General features: G+C 47.0%; 1 long non-coding RNA gene across 1 annotated transcript; it reads right to left on the reverse strand.

The window, feature by feature from the left end:
- Positions 1–5,382: 5,382 nt before the first annotated feature.
- Positions 5,383–6,622, reverse strand: LOC133899343 (uncharacterized). Its single transcript, XR_009906354.1, has 2 exons — positions 6,288–6,622; positions 5,383–6,204 (listed from the first exon to the last, which is right to left on the reverse strand). It is a non-coding gene; the product is annotated as an uncharacterized LOC133899343 (long non-coding RNA).
- Between the last annotated feature and the right edge of the window lie 16,302 nt (positions 6,623–22,924).

Raw genomic sequence — 22,924 nt, forward strand, 5'->3', positions numbered from 1 at the left:
CAATGTGCTGCATGATCTCAATCAGGTAAGGCCAAAGCATTGAGGCAAAAGCTTTACTTATATCAAGCTTGATGAAAAGGGCAGGCTTTCATTTCTTATGCAAGTCTTTTATTATGCACTGTATGTGAAGGAAGCTATCATGAATGCTCCTCCCTCGGATGAAGGTGCTCTGGTAGCTGGAAACAATTTTATGCAAGTGAGGTCCCAGTCGGTTGGATAAGATCTTTGAGAATACCTTTGCAAAGCTGTGAAGCAAGCTGATTGGCCTGAATCAGACACCAGTTGGGACTGTTCCTTTTTCGGCAAGAGAATACTATTTGCTGAATTCAGGAGATTAAGTTGATTGCCTTTGTGATTAGCAACTTGCTTGATTGCCTGCACTAGATCATATTTGATGATATTCTAGCATGACGCATAGAAGCACCTCATGAAGTCATCTGGCCCTGGAGCCTTCTCCTTTGGAAGATCCATTACCGCTTGCTTGATTTCATCCTCGACAATGTCTGCATCTAACCCAGATAGGTCAAGACTTTGCCAGTCCAGCCAACTCCAATCAGTGGACAATTAGCGCCAGACAGAAAGGCCAAGAACTTCATTGAAGTGTCTAAAGATCTTGACCTCTTTATCCTCTTGTGTGACAACGAACCCCTGGTTTGTTTTAAGTAGGTGGATGTGGTTTTTCCTTTTCCTCCCTTTGCGTACAAGTGGAACCGTCTGGTATTGGCGTATGTGGCTCTGTTGCTGGATAGTCTTGATCGTTGTCACGCCTTGATCTTCCGGATTGCTATGAGACCCAAAGCTTTGCTTTTAAGCTAGCCTCTGAATTCTAGTTCCATTGTGAGCTCTCTGGATTTCTGAGCGATATCCATCATCTGTAGTACCCAATTAGCCAAATCCAATTGCAGCCAAGTGCTTTCAATATTTAGTCTGTCCCATTTTTGCAGGGCCTTTGCCGTGCGCGAAAGCCTAATGTGAACTACCCTCAAAGCATCTGCAGAGTAAACCGGTTTACTCCAAGCATCCTGCACAACGCCGTGGAAGTCTGGCATGGCCACCTAGAAGCTTTCGAACCTGAAAGTACTACATTTTCTGGAACATGTGTTTCCATGCAGCACAAAGGGGCAATGGTCCGACAAAGCTGAAGCGGTAGCGATAAGAGTAGCCATGGGGAGGAGCTACTCCTATTCAGCAGAGCAAAAAACTCTATCAATTCGTGTCATAGTAGGATTTTCCTGGCTGTTTGTCCAAGTAAATTTCCGACCGTGCAAATCCAACTCTCTCCAGCAAAGCTCATCAATGGTTTCTCTAAACCTATTCATCAGCCCTCTATTTAGCCAAGAGTTATTCTTATCAGAGGCCTTGTAAATCAAATTGAAGTCTCCAGCTATTAGCCATCTCACCCCTGGTGCACACTTCACTTCCTTGAGCTCATCTATGAACCTAACCTTGTCTGCGTCCCCTTGCGGCCCGTACACACCAGTTAGATTCCATTATGATCTGTCATTCAGGAAACTAACAACCACAGTCAAAGTGTTTTTGAATTTCCTAAAAGAAAGCAGTTGCATTTTTGAGTCATCTACCGTGATCAGAATCCCTCCTCTAGTCTCCTCTGTCGTAACATAAGAATAAAAAGTAGAGAATCTTCTGCCCAAAGACTACGACACAAAAACGTCATCAATGTGACTCATCTTAGTCTCCTACAAGCAAATAACATTAGCCCTTACAGCAGTGACCATCTCTTGAACTGCATCTATTCTTATCTTCGTGTTCATCCCGCGCACATTCTGGCATAATAGCTTAAGGTCATAGACAGTCATAGGCATGGATCAACCTCAGAACCATAGACCTTAATTCAGAAGCCACGGAGGCATGTGGCATAGAGACAATAGCCAAACAAGGTAAACACCCGAACAGACACAACAATGGGGGAGCCACCACTGGCGCAACCGTGATTGACGTGCCAACTATCGTGGACCAAATGGCAAGAGCATGGTAGATGAACCAGAACAACCAAGTCCAGACCAAAAACCACAGCAAGACCACCATGCTCCAGTCCCATGGGAGAAACAACGGAGCCATGTCTAGCCTAGTAGGACTTATTAGCCTAAGAACAAAGACCCCCCACAAACGAGCACTACACATAAGACAGGACATAAGACATGACCTAACAACACTACACATGTCTAAGATATCCTCCGATCTTACTTCAGGAAAACCCAGTGTCACTGCGTCATACTCGAGCCTTGGCCTTCTTGCCACATCTACCTTTTGGCAGCTTGGCCATGTCGATGTCCATCTCCTTGATAAGGCTCTCAATTGCATCGATCGCTGCTACCGGAAGGGGACCCTTAAACATCTTGATCAGCCGCTCTTGTATGGGCATTGAAGCTTTTAGCCGGCGATAGCGCACCCAGCTTCTTCACAAGCACTTCCATGGTTGGCTCCTCAGAGGACCTGACTCCATCAAACATCTTATTATCAGCTAGCCTTCCACTACGGCGCAACATTTCCTCCTTGGCCACCCTCGTGCCTTGGCTCACTAGTTTCTCAGGTGTGGTGAGGAGACCCCCAGCTGGTGCTGTAGAAATCTCAGAGATGAAGGTGTCAGAGTCTAATGCCGCTGAGGTCATTGGTGTGGGGGAGGCCGATGGGCAAACTTGCACAACCGACCTAGTCACTAGGTCAGGCAGAAATGAAGGATTGTGCGCCATCGCACCAGAAACAATGGAAGCCCCGATTATCATCGGGTCTTCCTCCACAAGCACAGGGTCAACCTACGTGGCTGAAAGCCCCTCTTGGATCACCGGGTCAGCCCCAGGCAGCAAGGGAGAGGCTTGTGAAGCAATGTCAAACAAGTTGCCTGGAGCCTGGTTCTTAGCTTGTAGGGGGAGGGAGAACAGTGTGGTGTCGTGCAGACCTGGCGAGTCTCACGGTGCACCACCGTGTCCAAGCCAGGGAAGCGCATGCGGCCAAAAACCAGGTGCGCCACCCATTCAACAGACCTTGCACACCCCCTCCCCTACAACTCGAGGTCTACCGATGGAACATAGGGACCATGGTGCCTGTCACTGTCATGGTAGCCGCCATGTTCGTTCCTAGAGGAGGAACTAATCCCACGATCAGCACCCCATTGGAGGCGGATGAACTAGCTGCTCTAGAGCCCTGACCGCGGACGAGCTGCACCATCATCCAGCTAGCCTCCATTACTCCCATCCTCATCTTCGTCGTCGCTGCGGCGCAGAAGGTGAGGCCAGCCAAAGGAGCTGTAAGAGTTTCTGGTCAGGACAACCTCAATTAGAGCATCTGCATCTCGAATGCCTTCGCGCCAAATGAAGTTGCGCATCCTTTGGTTGATTGCAATCCCGAGCGGACGCATGTCCTTATGGCGCACCAAGTGAACCAACACCTTGTACGAGTGGCTCCTCTTCGGAGCCCGCGGTTCCGTTCACTCGATTTAGGCCTGCGGCAAGGGAACATGTACCGGTGGGATAGGGCCCTCTGGCTCTGGTTCGGTTACGGTCACCCAAACCGCCATTGGAATGGAGCTCGGGTCTGGCGTCCAAGAGAAGAGGGTGAAGGCATCATTCTAATTCCGACAGCGAGAGGCTTCCTCAGCATAGCGCATCGCACAAGTGCAACCGATGATCTTGGCCGCAATGTCCTCAGTCCATAGGTACGCTGGCAGCCCCTCCAGGGTAAGCATGACATGGAACCCCAGGACAGCCCTATTGAACTGACTGCTCTTTGACCCACGATGGAGCCAAAACTCTCGGCCAACGGAGGTGTGGCTAGGGCGAGAGGTGGCTAGCTCGAGCATCGAGGGGTTAGAAAGGATCACCAGGAAGTCTTCGAGGTGGTACTTGGTGACATAGATATCCGTGAGGTGAGCTCCAAATTCAGACCTGAAAACGTCCATGATGTGGTATGGCTCGGTTGTAGGGCTGTTGCGGCCGATCCACACCAACAGAGCCGACTGCTCGAAGAAGGCGACACATTCCTGGATCTCCTCTGACATCGGCAGCATGAACACCTCCTGGTCCGGACAGAGGCAAGGGTCGCCGGGGAGCGCCATGGCAAGAGGAGTAGGACTGCCTGAACTAGACAGAGAGGCCCTCGGGCACTTGCACTCAAGCGCCGGAGCACGCCGCGGGCTCGACGCAACCCGATGACCTTGTCGGTCACACTCCCAACACTTCGAAGGGTCCCGGCACTGGGAGGAGATGTGGTCACTTGCCAAGCAGTTATACTACATCCGCTCTCTTTTACTTGTCATTTAGGACATCAATATGGTCTCCAAAAATCATGTTTAACCATTACTTTTGACCACTATCTATTGGTAAAAGTTGATAAAAATTAGATGATGTTAAAGTATTTTTCATGATAAATTCACCACTATCATTTTTATATGCCAAATCTTAATAGTTTTATGTATATTAGTGGTCAAAGTTTCTAAAGTTTGGCTGCACACATTCTAGGACGATATCAATTTGAGAACGAAGGTAGTAGCAGCAGCCGTAGAGCTTCTTTAGTAGGCGTCATGCAGAGGATTGGCCTCACCACCACGCTCCCTGTGGCGCTTCTGCTGAGGCTGTCTGGGACGACTCCCGCGCCACCAATTCGGCTACTTGACGGCATGCCATCATACTTCAGCAGCTGAGCCACCATGGTTCAGCCATTGCACTGTCGACCCCTCGAGCCGGCTCCAGACATCCTAGTCGGGGCCGAAATCCACGGGTTGAGGGTCAGTCATCCAGCCGGCATGGTGGTTGTCTTTCGAAACAGCTGCATCAGAGAGGGCATCACGTCATGCGCAGCTCCTTCTAACCACAGATCTCGGTGACCAACGTGCGTTGTCGTAAGGCTCCTCGAGCAAGACATTGCCCACTACCACAATCTTCAAAATAAGGTTCGGCTTAAGAGTCTGGTCCTGCAGATCTGCGCTGCCGTTGATCTTAGGACGCGTGGCCATCACGTAGTTGTCCTCCTCCTCGTCTTCATCTTCAGAGCTCTAAGATTCGAAATCGCGCGGCAGGTTAAGGTAGAGGTCTAGATCTGGATTTTGAGGAAGCTCAGGGGCTACGCAAGAGCTACTGACAAGGAAGCCTTAGCGTAGAGAAAAAGGGGTAGGAGACAGAGGTATGGGGAGAGAGGAGGCTAGCAGGTTCGAGGGCCACCGATAAGGTGCTGTCGGCAACCGCCGTCGCCTGTGTGGTCGTTAGATCGCTACACCTCACCTGTATTTCTATTTCCTCTTTGAATGGCCTATTCCTACAAAAATATTTTGGATGATGAACTTTTTTGTCATTGTGTCGTGGAAAGCACATCTATATATTAGCAACTCCATTTACTAACAGAAAAATGTCGAAATGAATAATTCTGAGCTGCCTCAAACACGTTATACGGTTATATAGAACCGTGCGTCAACCATAAGACAATCAATAAAACCGACTTTGTCACGATAATCAACAATTCGTTTACGGTCCTCCTAATCTCGTGAAAGCAGCAGATCTGTAGTGGCTTTACCTACCGGAATCTTTCCTCTTGCTTGAAGCCACTGGACCTCCACGTAGCAAATAGCAAAATATCACGCCGAGTACAGGGTCCCCATCGGAGTACAATCGTATTCGTATCGCTAATCTTGCCGGCTCAACTTGGATTACTTGTCCGGAACTTGTAGCAGGCGAAACTTGGATGAGATTTTCTGCAGAGCGCTCATGTGGCGCCTTAATTTTGCCTCCAAAGTTCGCTACGTGACCGTGCCCTGGTCTAGTTAACTTTGATGGCCTCCGACGTCTGAAATAAGGGTTCCTAAAGTACATGCGACTGAAAAGAAGTTTTCTTTCCGTTGATCAACTGCAGCTATCCGATCTTGATCAAACGGTCTAAAGGTATTTTTTTAACTTTAAACACTGCAACTTCTTCTTTCTCTCTTTCTTCGATTAGAGCTGAGCCTCCCACGCCATCCTCCACCTCTCATCTCAGGCTACACCACTGCCGCCGTATCCTCGGCTCCCCACCGTGCTAACGAGCCGTTTTTGTACTTTCCTCGCCACCGGCCCCGGCTCGCCGCCCTGCCCTGCCCTCCATCCATCACCTCACCGGACTGGCCATCTCCCAACGCTATCCCCTTTAAGTCCGGCAACCTCCAGAACCCCTAAATAACCTCGTCTGCTGCCGTCGAAAACTCTCGCAATTTTCAAGCGCCTGTAGTGTAGGAAGTGTGCTGAAATAATCTCCGTAAGGCAACCAAGAAATCGTCAAACTCTGTATGGCCATTTCACACTTACACATCGAGGCATTAACCACCTTGACTCTGCAGCTCGTAGCAGCTCACACACTTGAAACTTGGCCCTTTCTTTTCTCGCCATCTTTGCTGCTCGCCAGTTCGTCTCTGCAATTCATGCAGTAACATCTCCGATTGCAAGTCGCTATGGAGTAGTACAATCCTCCGAGACACGCAGGCAGCACCGTGAAGATTTTCTCTGCAGCATTGAATACCCAATTCACGCACAGCCTCAGCTTGGTGCCAGTTGTTACCGTGCACCACACCCGGTCGCCATTTGCCACGGAGCCATGGCCGCGCCAGCCTGAGACCACCCGTTCCGTCGCAATCCCCCCCCCCCCCCCCCCCGGTTCTCTGCGCCCGTGCCACCACCAAAATCAAAAGAGCCTTCGCCGAGCTCGGCACGGCGCGTCCGTCGCTTGGGATTGGGGGGTGGGGGGGGGGGGCGTTGGACTCAGTCATGTGGAGTGTGGACTCACTCCCTGGTCCCTGGATCGGTGGTGGACTAGTTGAAGGTGGGGAGCGCGTGGTGCACGGTCCAGCTGTTCCGGAAACGCGGGGCGAGGGCGCACCTGGTGCCGGCTGCAACGTTCAGCCGTCCTCCACCCTACGGAACCTGTCGCCATCTGCGAGTAGCGTGCATTAAATCTGTGCTTTATTTGCATCAAGTCGGACCAAGTTGGGTACTACAGCTGTTATGAAGTTCAGTCAGACTTTATAAACTTGGTCACTAATATAAAAAATATTAAGATTTATCAAACGAAAATAATATTACCGTATCATGTCCTATATGGATAAGTAAAAAACAAAGTAGTACTATTCTTTTGTTGCTTCTCTGTTTTTTTTTTTTTTACTTTGGAGTAGTGTGGTAGTACACTAAATGTCATGTTTGATATAGCTGAAATTTATTAATTTTTATCAAAAGATATTTATGGCTTTTTAGTATATTTCATCAGAAACCAGCTTTTTAGCTTTTTAAAAGCCAGCTATAAACCAACATGTTTGTTTCAGCTTATAGCATCTGACAAGAAGAAGCCAGCAATAAGTTGTGCCTATTGAGGGTTTATCCCTGACAATATGTCTGTAAGAATAACGGGTTGTTTTCATGATCTAGTAATCGAACAAGAAACGAGGCACACACGATATATACAGGTTTGTGTTCTTGATTGGAGTAATACCCTACATCTTATGTGGTTGATGATGTATCTGTATTCCCTCGACTACAGACAATATGTCTAGATCTATTACAAAGAGTAGATGTGATCTATACTAGACTAATGATGAAGTCGTCGAGTATCTCCTGTGGCCATAGTACTTACGTTGAGTTGCAGATAAGTTACGTTTATCTGGAAAAGGGTCCCCTTCGGGGGTCTAGATCCCCGCCTTATATAGGGGTCTTGTACCGCCTCTTATCCTCCTGTAGTCGATAGAGAGTCCTTCATCTTATCTACCAAGAAAGACTAGATAAATCCAGTTGGGATACTAGTCGTTCTCGAGTTAGGTAACCAATCGAGACCTTCCTAGTATGCTTCTTCTAGATCTCCAAGAGTATTAGATACCATAGATCCGGTTTCGTAATATCCGGAGTTGTCAAACATGCACATAGAATACCTTATCCGTATATGGTATACTCTTTATGCGTATATACCCTATAGTTAGAAATTCGACAGTAGCCCCATAACTCTGCTCGGGAGGAAAGGTTTCTGCAATTTCCCACTCGAGTACCACCAAGTCTAAGCCTGGTCGAGTAAGGTGGTTTATGCTTGCAGTCGAGTAAGAATGGATCCTATTTTGAGTATGGAGTGGAAACATAATTAGGTCGAGCGCCCTGCTGTTAACCGCACTTGAAGCTCAAGAAATGACTAAAAGCTCAATTAGTCAACACCCGATTTCGAGTAGAGTTAAAAAAAACTTTCAAAATTTGAACCGATGGGTATAGGTGTATTTAGTGCGTGAAGAGATTCGCATGATATCATCACTACACCTTTCACACCGATCGAGGTGCCACAGAAACGTGTTCCGAAGCAGAATATTTTTTGAATTTTACTCAGAGAAAATGCCAACTTATTCCCTCTAGGAGAAACTCCATCACCTCATCTTTTCTGCTTTTGCCAGACTCTCACTCTTGGATTTCTTCTCTAAAGTTTTTCAGCATTATCTACTTTTGTTCGAGAAACTTTTGTTCTTCTCCCTCATGGAGGGGAGTCCTGATTGGGAAGCTCTGCCATTGGGAGTGCTGGACCTCATCTCCAACAAGTTATTGCACCCGGAAGATTTCACCTTTTTTCGTTGCGTCTGCTCCACCTGGCATGAAGTGCACAGGGTGGCCAAGTTCGCACCATGGATCCTGAAAGGGCCGTTCGTGCACAATGATGACTAGGTGGAGGTGCATCGTCTGGGAAGCGAAGCAGTCCTTAACCTTCATTTTTGAGGTTTAGTTGGCGACAGCTGGGAGATGATCGGGGCCTCAAGCGAGCTCTTGATCGTCATCAAACGAGGGCATCAGATTAAAGGGAGGATATTAAATATGGTGACTGGATGGTTTTTCGATCTCCTGCCACTCTCCTATGCATTTTGGGTGAACATGGAGGGATGTGTGGTATGAAGGAATGGAAAGTTGTTTATAATCGTTGTTCCAAGAATGCCGTGCTTCCATCTCCAGATGACAAAAGGCATGCATGTATATCTTGTAGACGGGCCACCGCGGTAGTTCCAGATCTCTAGTAGTAAGTTCTGGTGAGGTATTGCAGATTTTCTAGATGGAATCACCTCAGGAGATCCATTTGGGACCATAGCAACATTGGAGCAGTTAATGCCTGAGTTCGAGCTCTAGCAACCCAGTATGGGGGGTACTCGGCTCATCCTGGACAAGAACTGCGCCTTTTTCTTGAGGTCCTAGGGTGACCAAATTGACGACCCTGCTGAGCATAATGCCTCAACGCCAATTTCCATTCATGTCTTTAGCAATGATATTTGGGAGCCGCTAGATTGAAAAATCATCCCTTGTATTGTCTTTTGGACTCGTATGTGACGGATCCTCCGAAGATGTGTACCACACTTTGGTTAGGCTTGTGGAACTTGGGCTCATCACCTTTAGCATCTGACTTAGCCTGTTTGCCGTGGTGCTTGATAGCGGCGACTTTAAGCTTTTCTTCGACCTTCTTTTTCAGGACGTAGCATTCGTCGAAGTCATGCTAATTGGTCTGATGAACGGGGCACCACTTCTTACCACCTCGACTCAGGCCTTTACTATCCTCGATGTTACACGACTTGGTCCTATGGACCTTGGCTACGGTTATGTTCGAATCCTTGCGCTTTTCACCAGTCTTGCCCTTCTTCCCTTCGTTCTTAGAGGACTCGGGATTGTCCTTGCCTGGTTGAGGGTTTTTGGCATGTGCCTGAGCTTTGGATTTCTTTGCAGATTTGTCAGCCAACTCAAAGAGCTCCTTGACCATCTGGATCTTCTAGGTAGTAAGCTTCCCGACCAAATCTATGTTCTTGATGCCTCTCTTAAAGGCGATGATGACTGATTCATCAGAAATATCTGGGATCATGTTTCGCCTGTCACTAAATCTACTGATGAAATCTCGGAGGGACTCGTCCTTTCCTTGGTCCAGTTGATGGAGATCTTTCTCCGTTCCTGGGCGCTTGAAAGTACCCTGGAAGTTGGCTATGAACTGAGCCTTCAACTCGGCCCATAATCGTATCGAGTTGGGAGGAAGGTTCAACAACCAGGACCTTCCCAGTCCATCAAGCACGGTTAGCAGCTAATTGGCTATTACCTTGTTATCGCCACCCGCTGCTCGGATAATGGTGGTATAGATCTACAACCACTCGTTGCGGTTGAGCCTCTCATCGTAGTTGTGGATCGGGCCTGCCTTGAACTTCTCGGGTCGTATCGAGCGGAGCTCTGGGATGAAGGATTCACAACCTCCGTCGAATTCCTTCGGAGGCGGAGGAGGAGGATTGTCATGCCTATTCCTTTGAACATGGGAGTCACGTCGACCGTTCCGTCCTGGAGATCTTCATTCGTTGTAACATCGATCATCCTCAGGGCACTCCTCAAGGTTGTTATTGATAACCTTCCATAAGTCACGTCTATTGTGAGGGATGAGATTTCTTAGGTCTCCCTGATTTCTATGCTCATGGACGGGGCAGTTGCAGTTCAACCTGCAGGGCTGTACTCAGGGTCAACCTCCCGAGTTGCCTGCTTGCGACCCTTCTACTCAAGAGCATCCGCGTCCGTGGCTCCTCAAATCAACACCTTGCCGGATGGGGGACCTATAGGCGCCAGAATTGTTCGCTCGAGCAACATGGATATGAGCCGCATCGAGTAGGGTCCTGACCTGATTAACCATAGTGGTTAAAGGATTCGCCAGATCTAACTTCGGAAGAGATCTCAGAATCAGATGGGCTCCCTGGACATTAGCATCTGGAGTGCTAAAAATGTCACTGCTGAGGCTCTGTTGTGGTTGAGCCGATGAAGCCTCGTGATGGCTGCCCTGAGGGAGTTTGTTCCTCGATCTCGAGACCGATGTTGGTGGAGACATGCCTACTGGAAGCCATCTTTGAAGACCAAGAGGCGCCGATCTTCCTACGGTTCGTTGATGATCGATGGTATTAGGAGCGTATAGAGCTCTGACTGAAGATGTCCCCGGCGGTATGTATCCAACATTGCCGGTGTTGGCAGCCTCCACTGTTGGATCCTCGAGGAATGCCGTGCCATTATTCACCATGGCGTTTGGATCTACCGTCATCAAATTGGCAGGTGGGATCTCGGTTCCTCTAGCTATAAACACGAATCGATCTATTCAGCTGCTCTGGCTATCGATGGAGCTGTCGTCACCACTCGCACTCGCATCGCTGTCGGTGTCCATGAACTGCAGAAAATTGGGCTCCTTGGGATCCCATTCAAGGTGTCCCACCTCGCAGTACGCGTCCAATAGGTTGGACTCGAGAATACCGGTATGGATCAATTCACCCTGATTGTCCGAACGGAAAACCATAGTTCTAAACGTGATCTCTGATCCGACCGGAGGCAATTTGAGAGTGATCACTGGAGACTTGAAGCGCTTGCAGAAGCCGGCGTCGGAGAATCCGGTGTGAATGTCCACTCGAGACATAGTCGATTCTGAAAAGCAGAAGACCCCTACCTGACGTGCGAATTGTCGAGGATTTTTCCCTAACAATATATCCGTAAGAATAATGGGGTTGTCTTCATGATGCAGGAATCAAACAAGAGACGAGACACACATGATATATACAGGTTTGAGCCCTCGATTGGAGTAATATCCTATGTCCTGTGTGGTCGATGATGTATTTGTATTCCCTCAAGTACATGCATTGTGTCTAGATCTATTACAATGAGTAGATGAAATCTAAACTAGACTAATTATGAAGTCGTTGAGTATCTCTTGTGGCCGTAGTGCTTGCGTTGAGTTGCAGACGAGTTGTGTTTTTCTGGAAAAGGGTCCCCCTTCAGGGGTCTGAGTCCACACCTTATATATGGGTCTTGTACCGTCTCCTATCTACCGTAGTTGATAGGGAGTCCTTTATCTTATTTATCAAGAAAGACTAGATAAATTCGGCTGGGATACTTGTTCTCGAGTTGTGTAACCAATCGAGACTTTCCTAGTATGTCCTTTCTAAATATTCGGGAATATCAGATATTATAGATTCGGTTTCGTAATATCCGGAGTTATCAAGCATGCACACGACATACCTTTTATATATATATATATATATATATATATATATATATATATATATATATATATATATATATATAAACACCTCATATTAGATATTAGATAGTGTCAAACAGGGCCTAGTAGTGCTTCTGCTTTAAGCTGAGCTGTAGACTTGTCCTTCATGGACTAACGGAGGATTAGAAAACCCAAAAGCGGATTGAGCCGTTTCCTTTCGGACTCTGATCTCCGAGGCCAGTGGAGGGTGAGGACGAACTCACGAACCCAAGCTGCATGCACCGTATCGAGATGGTGCTGCTCGCTTTGCTTTTACCTCTCCTTTCTCTGAACAAAGGCGTCTCACTCTCACAGCCAGGCTAGAGCGCACGTGTTAGTGGCACTGACGACCGACTCGTGAGTAAGAACGCACGATTGCCCTCGAAGTCTTTATCTATTTTATTCTTAAAGGGGCGTCGAATTTTCAGACCAACTCCCGGTCCTTTTGTGCAGACAGTACACTGGTCTGAGGTGATACTATACCAGTGAAAAATAGGGGTGACTTTCTCTTGGAGTGACGAAGGTAAAAAAAAAAGCTAAAAATCTGCGGAGATGATTGTGGCGTGTGGATGGACTGTAAAAAACTGCAACCGAGGTGTTGAATAAACCAGTCTAGAAGTTCTAGTAGTTGAAACTGACCAAAACCCAGAACAGCACAATGAAACCATACTATTCCAGGTCCGAAAATTCTACTAAAACAGTTGATGTAAAGGTGACTTATGCGATGAAATTTGCTCCAAGAATACGTCTTGACAGTTTCACAAACGGAAGTACGTATCTCACAAGTGACGTTCGCGAAAGCGCGACACGCTCACTGGCCGCGTTGAAGAATCGCCCCTTGACCATCCATCGCACGGACCGTTGGTGGTCCTCGCCTTTCTGGTGAAACTTCCGCTGTGCTATTCTAAAGCCGTCACTCATTTCGGTCGGCGGTTCTTTGGAGCGTTCTTTCTTCTCCTCCTTTCGTTGACGAACTCAAAGTCCGCTTGAGGTGCTGCGCGAGAAACACGCCGGCGCGGCGAACGGTTCGTTGCACAGGGGAGCCGAGAAGGTGTGGCTCTGTTCTTCTGTCAGGAACTTTTTGATGTTACGGGACAGAATACGACTACCAACATATTTTGTTCTCTATGGTTTTTGGCAATCACACGTTTGGATAGTAGAAAAACAGGTTAATCGTGAAAGCAATGTGATGTATATCCTGAAAATAAGAAACTTGTAGAAAAACAAGTTTCTTATTTGTTGAGCTGATAAGGCCTATGCGTCTAGCGGCGATAGGAACAGCTGAAACTTGGAAGGAGTCATGTTTGGCTCTTGGTCCGTGCGTCCAGTTGCAGAAGGAGGTCGAACTGGAAGGGGACATGCTTGGCTTTCGATCGCATGGGCGTGCCTGTGCCTTTGGGTGAGTCAGAGGGACGTATAAGTTTTTGTTTCAGCAATTCCGCTAGTTCCCCGAGCCTGACGGGGATTGAATCACTTAATCTCGGTTCATCGAACCAACTCGTCGGCTCGATCGAGATCAGCGACCGCAAAGCGCTCTTATGATTGTTCAGTCGGTAGTTCGGCCGGTTGCTTGTATGCCAGGATCGTGGGATCTTTTAACTATGCCTGCCAAACATTCCACTGAATATTGCGCGAACCCACGCACGTGTGGTGAAGCATCTGCATGTGCAGTCTCTTTCCCCTTCGTTGCCAGATTCTTCTTGCACGATGCAGCACACGAAGCTCTCTGCTAGTCTGTCTGCTACCCAGCACCAGGTGGAAGGCGGCCGCACGGCGCCGGAGAAGGAAGCATTCGCCGGAGCTGGACTGCCCGAGCCGACGATACTGTGTTTGGAGTTGCCTAGCTGGTAGGCCTTGCGGAACGGAGATGGTGACAGATTTCCGGGACCAACCGGTCCGTGAGTGTGTTGTAGCAGGGAGGTTTTGGTCAGCCCACTAGCAGACCATTGACTCATTCTGAGCCCAGCTAACTGCCAACCTCAACCACGGGCCACAGGATGCCAATAGAGAGGCCCAGAAGCCTAGCCGGCTATCGCCAAGATTCCACATCATAGGCCTTGAGGCCTCAGTCGTCGACCCTCCAGCCCATTTATATGCGCTCTGCAACAGCAACCCATAGACCAAAGAATATATATAGGCTAACAGCAACAGCAACCCATTTATCCACGCCTGTTCCAAAATTTTGCAACAATAAACTACTATCACTCATTCATCAAGCGAGGAAAAATCTCGCTCCATAACAGTGACACCTTACGGATCCATATAAAAGATGTCGTCTACTATTTGGATGAGATTTTTTATATAAAATATGGCCGCGCCATCTCGGCCGATGTCAATGGTAGTTTTAACATATGTTAGATGTTAGATCTAGAATTTTTACAAATTTGGTAGGAGGATCTTCATAGGCATGAGGAGGAACATCATCTCCAACAGGACATTCTAAGTAAGCAGAAGGGTGAGTTTCAAAGGCGCGAGGAATACCTACAAAGACGTGAAGCACTCTTGTGTCGGTAAGAAGAGGCTGAGCATGAAGCGGCACGTCAACGAAGTGGGAGACATCCTCGGCCCACTCAGTAAAAGCCTTTTCCTGTCCGCATTAATGTAATATTACCGTCAACTTTGTGTTAGCCACACACATCCAACAATGATAATAAAATTGATGGCTTTTATTAGAACTGGTCACATTAGTAAACAAGTACTCTATTTTTCAGACATATCCTTTTTAGAATTAGCCTTCTCATCGGTAGCCTTTTCACACATAGTCTTTTTTAAAAGTAGCCTTTTCAGACCTAACCTTTTCAGATGCAGTCTTTTCAAAAGTAGTCTTTTTTTTAAAAAAAAAAAACCTTTTCATATGTAGGCTTTTCAGAAGTAACCTTTTCAGTTGACATGACCACTCCTTTTGTGTGGTGATAAAATCCTCCGAGTTCTCCTACACCTGCGTAAGTAGGTTCTTCATGTGTCGCAACTACAAGTACGATCCACCCTAGAAAAGCACCAATGTTGGCTCCTACTGGCAGGTAATAACTTATGGCTAAACTACTCTAAAAACAACTAAGATTTACCACTTAATTTTGATCTTATTTCTAGTCGCTACCACCACTATGTGACTTCTTATACTAGCTGGATACTAAACAGTCAGAAGCATATGTGTTCCTCCTTTACACTGAGCACCACGTCGCTTAGAGACGCTTCCATGAGATGGAAGTCGACGGGAGGAGAGAGGCTACACGCAAGCGCATTCAGAAGGATCAACACAAGATGAGGGAGGAGCATAACATCATGATGGTGGAGGCTCATGAGGTAAAGAGGGAGAGGACACGTGAGAGGGCACATCGGGCGCGTGAGGTAGGATCGGAAGTGGTGAGGAAGGGAAAGTATCCACATTGCACTCAGTAGATCAGATATTGTAATCTTGTTATTTACATTTCCTAAGACATGTTAGACTTAGACGCGGTACATGTTTATGTTAGAATGATTGTGTACTATACATGTCATTGTGTATGCCATAACTTCCATTAAAATCATCGTGTTCAACTTTTCATTTGCATCATGTCAGGACCCCGACCACGGGTTCCCATGTGCCTCTTGTATCAATCCTTAGATCAAGTAGCTAATACACACAAAATTCAACATAACAGTATCAAATACATATTTCGAATAAAATAATTACCTGAAAAGGGCGAAAGATGGCCTCGTGGACCAGGATCCACGATGGACCAGCCAGGCAGAAGAGTCTACAACGGAGCAGAGCGAAACAAGCAGAAGAACCCAATGTCTGGCTAGTCCACTGTTGGCTCTTCTGCCTGGTTGGTCCGTCGTGGATCCTAGTCTACGAGACCATCTTTCACCATTTTTTGGTAAGTATTTTATTCGAAGTATGTATTTGATATTGTTCTATTGAATTCTGTGCGTATCACCTATTTAATCCAGGGACTGATACAAGAGGCACAGGGGAACCTGAGATTGGAGTCCTGATAGAGTGATATCAGATCCATACTTGTCTATAGGTCATGACCTTAGTATGGACGTTACTTATACTTTAGTTTTATTATTAACTATTCAATGAAAAACTCTTCCTTACTCTATCTACATCTTTTGCTCTTACCTTGCTTTGGCACTTTGTTGCAAAACTTGTTGAGTACCTTCCGTACTTAGTCTTGTTGCTTTCAGATTGTTAGTATGGAGATCAATCTTAACCCATTTGAAGTTAAAGAGAAGAAGTCAAATTACGTCCGCACCCAAGTTGCCTGTGGTATTGGGTTGTTCCGCTTGGTGTCGCTTCATTCCGCTGTAGGCTCTTTTGCCTGGTTGGTCTGCTGTGAATTCTAATCCACGGGACCCTTGTTACTCTTTTCAAGTAATCATTTTACTCTAAGTATGTATTTGAGTTCGGGCACGAAGGCCGTAAACAAAATTAAATTCGGGCACAACAAGGTGTCTCCCGTTCATTGGGTGACACCTTGCTATCGACCAACCACTAGGGGTGAGACCAAGGTCTCGCCCGCTCATCGGGTGAAAAGATCTCACTTGGTGAACCGACGAGATGTGGCACATCACTGTCTTTTTTAATTCTGATTGAAGGGACCTACATTGTGTCGCCTGTTCATGGGGTGAGACCTTGCTCTCGCCCGATGAACATGTGACGGTAGTCTATTGTTGCAAAATTTTAGAACGGACGTGTAATTTTACAAATATTAAAAAATTATATATAAAAAAAATTCATAGACCACAACCACATGGTCACATGTCAGCAGGCACCCTCCACCGCAATTCATTCATTTCAAAGAGTGTGACAACGGTCATCTGAGCAACACATAGACCACATGATCAAATCCCAGCTGATCATTTTTTGAAACATTAGTACAACTTGTAGACATACGTACGCACTCACACCACCACACGTATACACTCACATAGCGCATACTGAAGACCGGAGATACGGAGCTTGAAGATTGATGAAATTACCACATGCATATTACTGTTGATGGTACACATCACCTACCACTGAAAGAAAATTTCGTCTTAGTGAGACATACAAGGAGTAAACCAAGCTAAGGTTTGGTTCTCAAATCTCGAAAGATCTTGTTAGGCCTAGGCAAAAATACATCAGAACCAAACTGAACTGACACCAAACTATCAGAATTGTTAGTTTTTTGATGTTTGATGATTGGTTCAATTCCTATTTCTGTGCTATTCGATGTATGGTGGTTGGTTCGGTTTTAGGGTGTAAAAACCAAAGCACCGATCAGCGACAGGAGACATCCACAGATCCTATCATGCACTCGGCGTCTCAGGCTCATGGCTTTGGCCACTTGCTCACTCGGCCACCCCCATGGTTCTAGCAGAGTTTTTTTTTATATATTTTTTCAATTAAATATTTAAATAAATAGACTCCTGACGGCAAGATTTGCATAAATAGGCGCCTGCCGCCCTCTAAAAGGGCAGGGTAAGGATGGCCACGGTGGCAACACCACCCCTTACCACCCTCTGAAGGGTGGGGCTAACCGCCCTCTCAGAGGGCAGGTAGGGAGTATCCCCACGGCCGCCACCCTTACCGCCCTCTGAGAGGGCGGTTAGGGAGCCGCCCCCGCCCCCGCTCCTCTATATAAACCTAAAAAATGAGGATAAATACTCATTTTATTCTGGGAAAATAGAAAGAAAGAGGAGAGGAGAGGAAAGGAGAGGGAGGCAGCGCGGTGAAGCTCTACTGTTTTCGATCTGCGGATTTTGGATCGCGTTTTTCGGTAATTTTTTTATACTTATGTTTTTATTAGTGATTAAAGTACCACTAGATCTAGAGTTTAGCGTTATAACAATAGCTATATTAGATATGACCTAGGGTTTAGAAATGTAGAAAATGCTGTATTTCGTATATTGTAAATATTAATTACGACGTGGTAGGATAGCCATCAGATGCATAGTAGTATTTATAGTATGGTAGTTTCGAATATCTAGATTTTACAGAATAATGATATAAGTAATAATTATAGCTAATTAGAAACTTTATTAAATAGATGAAGGGTTAATTAGTTTAATTTGGTTTGTTTGCTTAGGGGCAATATTAAAGAAACCTATTGTTAGGCGATAATCGGTGTTGGTAATTTTGTTAGAGTTTCGATAATCAGAAATATAGTTTTCGGGTTTTAACATTGGATATATTTTCGGGTGTTTTCAGGGATGTCAGATAAATTATATTTTCAGATATATTATGGTGAAAGTCAAATTAGTTATGTTCCTAGAGGTGTAGATCTCTCTGGATTTCAGCATGTCGTTAAGAGACTTAGTAGAGCCAATGAGAAGACCATAATGGGCGTATGCAAGTGGCTGATGTGTCATTTTCAATTGGATCCCCAGAAACATGATCTTAAACTGAGAGCTGTGCTAAGCCGTGCTAATCAGGACTACTTTGGCGATCTCGTCCCAATCAATGCGACATCTACTTGGAGGCAGTATGTAGATATATCATGTGACTATGAGCTCCCTCTGGTTTTGTTAGCTGAGGCGTACGAGAAGGATCCAACAGAGATAAACTCTGCGGAAGCAGTAGTGGGAACAAGTCAGACAGTGATAGATGAATCAGACCCGACAAATATCGGGGACAAGCAAGATGTTGGGGATATACGTGAGATGCAATCGAGGGGTGTAGCCGATGAGGGGGAGCACATACCTAGCATAATTGAAGATATGGAGATGGAGGATCAAGAGCTGAAGGAAGCCATTGCTGATGAGGATTCATCCGACGAGGAGGAAAATGCTTCTGTTCCTGCAGAGTGGAGGAATCAGGAATTTTTGAAGCTAGTGGTTAGTGAGGCTAATCGGACACCGTGGGAATATCATGAGAACGAGGTGTCTCAGGGTGCTATGTACTCTACTAAGGAGTCTGTTATTGATGCAGTTAAATTCTGGTCGCTGTCTCTTTGGAGGCAGTTCAAGGTTGTGAAATCGAGTAAAAGGGAGTACGACGTCAAATGTTTGGTTACTGATTGTCCTTGACGGGTGCACGCATTTAGGGGGAAGTGAGTTGACTACTGGGAGTGCTCAATAGTTAGGGAGCATAATTGTCACATTAAGGAAATAGAGTTCTCCCACCGAAACCTGTCATCTGCTTTTGTTGCCAATGTTGTGTTTGTAGAGATTGTGGACAACCTGAAGTATGAGCCACGATCAATCATCCGTGCTATCGAGGAAAGGTTCCAGTATATAATAAACCACACCAAGGCATGGAGGGCGAAATAGAAGACTATTGAGATGATGTCGGAGGGTGAACTCCTCAAGCGGGGATCCGGAGGGACCCCCTTTGAGATTCGGCCGGGGGGATGATTCTGAATCTATTTTGCTGGTGAAATAAATGGGCATAAATGAGATGCAGGTGGAATGGAATGATCGGATGCAGGAAGTAGTAAATGCTCTGGGGATTTTTAGACAGGTTTAGGCCGCACTGAGCGTAACACCCTACTCCTGTGTGTATGCTATAAATGCTCTAAGAATGTCTCTCTGAGTACCTGCTGTGTACGAGAATGTTTGTCTAGTCTAGAGCTTCGTGCTCCTTGTTCTTCGGTGCTCGACCTCAGCTCGTATTCAACTTGTCTACCGTCAAACTCTCCTTTTTCTGTGCTTCACTTGCCTTTCTCTGGGGAGCCCGCCCGGCTTATATGCCCGCCGGGGTGATAGTGTGCCCAGAAAGGATGGTGCGAGTTTCAAGGCGGCATAAATGGAAAGCAACCATCATGGGCTGCTGCGCGAGGTGACGGGGAGGGTTGAAAACGCGCCCCCGTCCAGTCTTGTTTGTCATCATGTCATTTTTCAACGAGCGCCGCGGGGAGGGCCCACCGGGCAGCCACCGAGCAGCCCGGCGTGCCCGCCCAATTAGAGCAAGCCTGACACAGCAGGGCAGCAGGCGGGGCGCCTTAGGCCTCGCGATGTTATCCCGAGGCGCGCCGTATGTCGTGCGATGGGACCTGTGCATCAAATATCCCCACGCCTCCCTGCCAGGCCGTAGCAGGGACTGACAGCAAGCATGGGGGGAGCAGTTGGAAGTGATAGGCCACGTGCCCTCTTAAATGCAGCATCGGGCCTCTCACCAGCTGACACCTCATCGCTGGGCCTCTGTGGGGGCCATCGGCGAAGGACTTCTTAGATCCTCGGGGAACCGAGTGCTCGGGGGCCACTGTTAGCTGCCCCAAGCACTCTCTCCCAGATATGCCCTTTCTTAGTCCTCGGGGAACCGAGTGCTCGGAGGCCACTGTTCATGGCCCCGAGCACTCTCTCCCGGAACTGACTGTTCGGGTCCTCGAGGAACCGAGTGCTCAGGGGCCACTGTCCGTGGCCCTGAGTACTCTCTCACGGAACCGACTTCCCTTGGGTCCTCGGGGGACTCGGGTGCTCGGGGGCCGCTGTTCGCAGCCCCGAGCACCCTCTTCCCGGTACTTGGATTTTCTTGTCGTCGGAGGACTTGAGTTCTCGGGGGCCACTGTTCGCAGCCCCGAGCACTCTCTTCCCGGTACTTGGTCTTCTCAGGTCATCGGGAAACTTGGGTACTCGGGGACCAGTGTTCATGGCCCCGAGCACCCTCTCCTGGGACTTGGTCTTCTCGTACCTCGAGGAGATAACCCCCGCGGGAGGGCACCACGTGGCACTCTGCTATTCTGGCCTCGGGACTCGGGGACCCCTGGTTCCTGTGTCATCGATAGATGAGGTTTGGGACATATGAAGATTCATATCACAATCTATCACGTCAATTAGCCACAATATGTGCAAGAAACCTTGGAAGTTACTATGACATCAAGCATTACCCCTTGACTGATGTGAAGTATAGCGGGAAGCGAGTATTGCAGCGTGCTTTCTTTGCATTTGCGGCAACCATGAAAGCATTTAGGCACTGTCGACTCATCATTTGCTTGGACGGGACGATCCTCACTGGGATATATAAAGGACAAATATTGTCTACAATTGGGATCGACGGGAACAACCAAGTCCTACCACTGGGGTTTGCCTTCATAGAGAGTGAGAACGGGGACAACTGGTATTGGTTCCTTGAACGGGTGAAGCATGCTATCGTTCTGGACCGGTCAGATGTTTGTTTGATTCATGATAGACATGAGGGGTTGTTGCAACCTTTGCTGGATATGCAATATGGGAATGTTCGACGGTGTGTTACAGCAAAGTGGCCCGACTTGAATTGCAGGTGGTGCATGCGGCATATGGGTGCAAACTTTTACAGACAATTCAAAAATAAGGACTTGATGAAGCTTTTCAAGAAATTGTGCAGCCAGAACCAGCAGAGAAAGTTCAATACCCTATGGGCAAGATTAGACAAACTAACCATGAAGCAGACAGCTGAGCTAGCAGTCACAGGTGATGAACTGATTGCTCTTGAACCTCTCCCAACAGATACTCCTCAGATAGTAAGGAGGTCAGGGTCAACTATCAGGAACTTTTCACAGTGGATACATAATGAGCCAAAAGAAAAATGGACTTTGATGTACAACAGTGGTGGGGTAAGGTATGGGATAATGACAACTAATCTTCCTGAGGTCTACAACTAAGTCATGCTGGGTATGAGGTCCCTCCCACTTGTTGAAATTGTAGAAGGTATTATGCATGGGACTTGCAGATATTTTATTGATCGCTACGCAGCTGCTTCGAAGGCAATGGAAGATAATTGTATGCTGTATGGATCGATACTATGTGAGTACATGGAGACGCCACAAAGAAGGCACACATGCACCGGGTAATCAAGAGGGGACTGCAGAGCACAGGTTCAGTGTCCTGTGCCAGGATAAGAGTTGTAGGGGTGGCAGACGTGAGCGGCATGTGCAAGAGTGCGTGCTTCGGATTAGAACATGCATTTGTACATGCCAGAAGCCACAGTTGCTACATAGGTCGTGTACACACGTCATAGCTGCATGTGCGGAGCACAATATGCTTTCCAGGCAATATGTTTCTAAGTACTTTATGAAGGATTAGATACTGAACATATGGAACCATGAGCTATATGGCTACGACATTGTTGATACATTTACAACTAATCCAGGTCCCTCACGAATCTATGTGCCAGACTTCGAAAGGATGAAGAACACACCGGGACGTCGATAAACTCGTCGGATTCGAAATGATAGGGATGAATCCGAGGCGGGTCCAAGGGTGAAGCGATGCCGCAAGTGCAATAAAACAGGTCACACATACAAGTATTGTCCGAAAAATATACTTGTTGTGTAGGTGGGGGCATGACCGCGGTTAAGTGTGATTGTAGCCTTAGTTACCTATATTGCATTTGTACGGTATCTCGCGTTATATTTGTACAGTATTAGCCTTAGTTACCTATGTTGTATTTGGACCTTACATTTATACTTGATTGTGTACCTACATGTTGCAATATATTCATGTAACTTTTCGTACGCGTATGTTAGATGTTGTTCACGTAACTATGTGTATATTTTCATGTAACAGACTGTATATATTATTCATGTGTATGTAGTTGCAATGTATATTTGGATTCAATATATATTCTTCTTGTCTAGATGTTGTAATATATTCATGTATATTTAGTTTCAATGCAGATATGACGCACCGACCGATCCTCGAGCTTCTTGACCCTGTAGTGGACAAGAAGCACCGCAACTTCTTGTCTGTCGTTCACCAGACGGAGTTAGGGGTATTCCGACCACGTGGCCCTGGGGAGCTACTTACGATCGACGATCGTTGGAAGCATCGGTATGTCGCTAATTAGATACGTATGTGCCGATTTATTTATTTATTGCATGCCCCACATTCACGTTCTATTCACAATGATGTAGGTTGGCAGCATCTGGACTCCTACCACTGTGTTGTTTGGTGGATACCCGAGCAACAGAGAACCCTGAGGCAGTGGCGAGATGATTCTATTTCGACCGCT

The sequence above is a fragment of the Phragmites australis genome, chromosome 18 (genome assembly GCF_958298935.1).
Source record: "Phragmites australis chromosome 18, lpPhrAust1.1, whole genome shotgun sequence".
NCBI lineage: Eukaryota > Viridiplantae > Streptophyta > Magnoliopsida > Poales > Poaceae > Phragmites > Phragmites australis.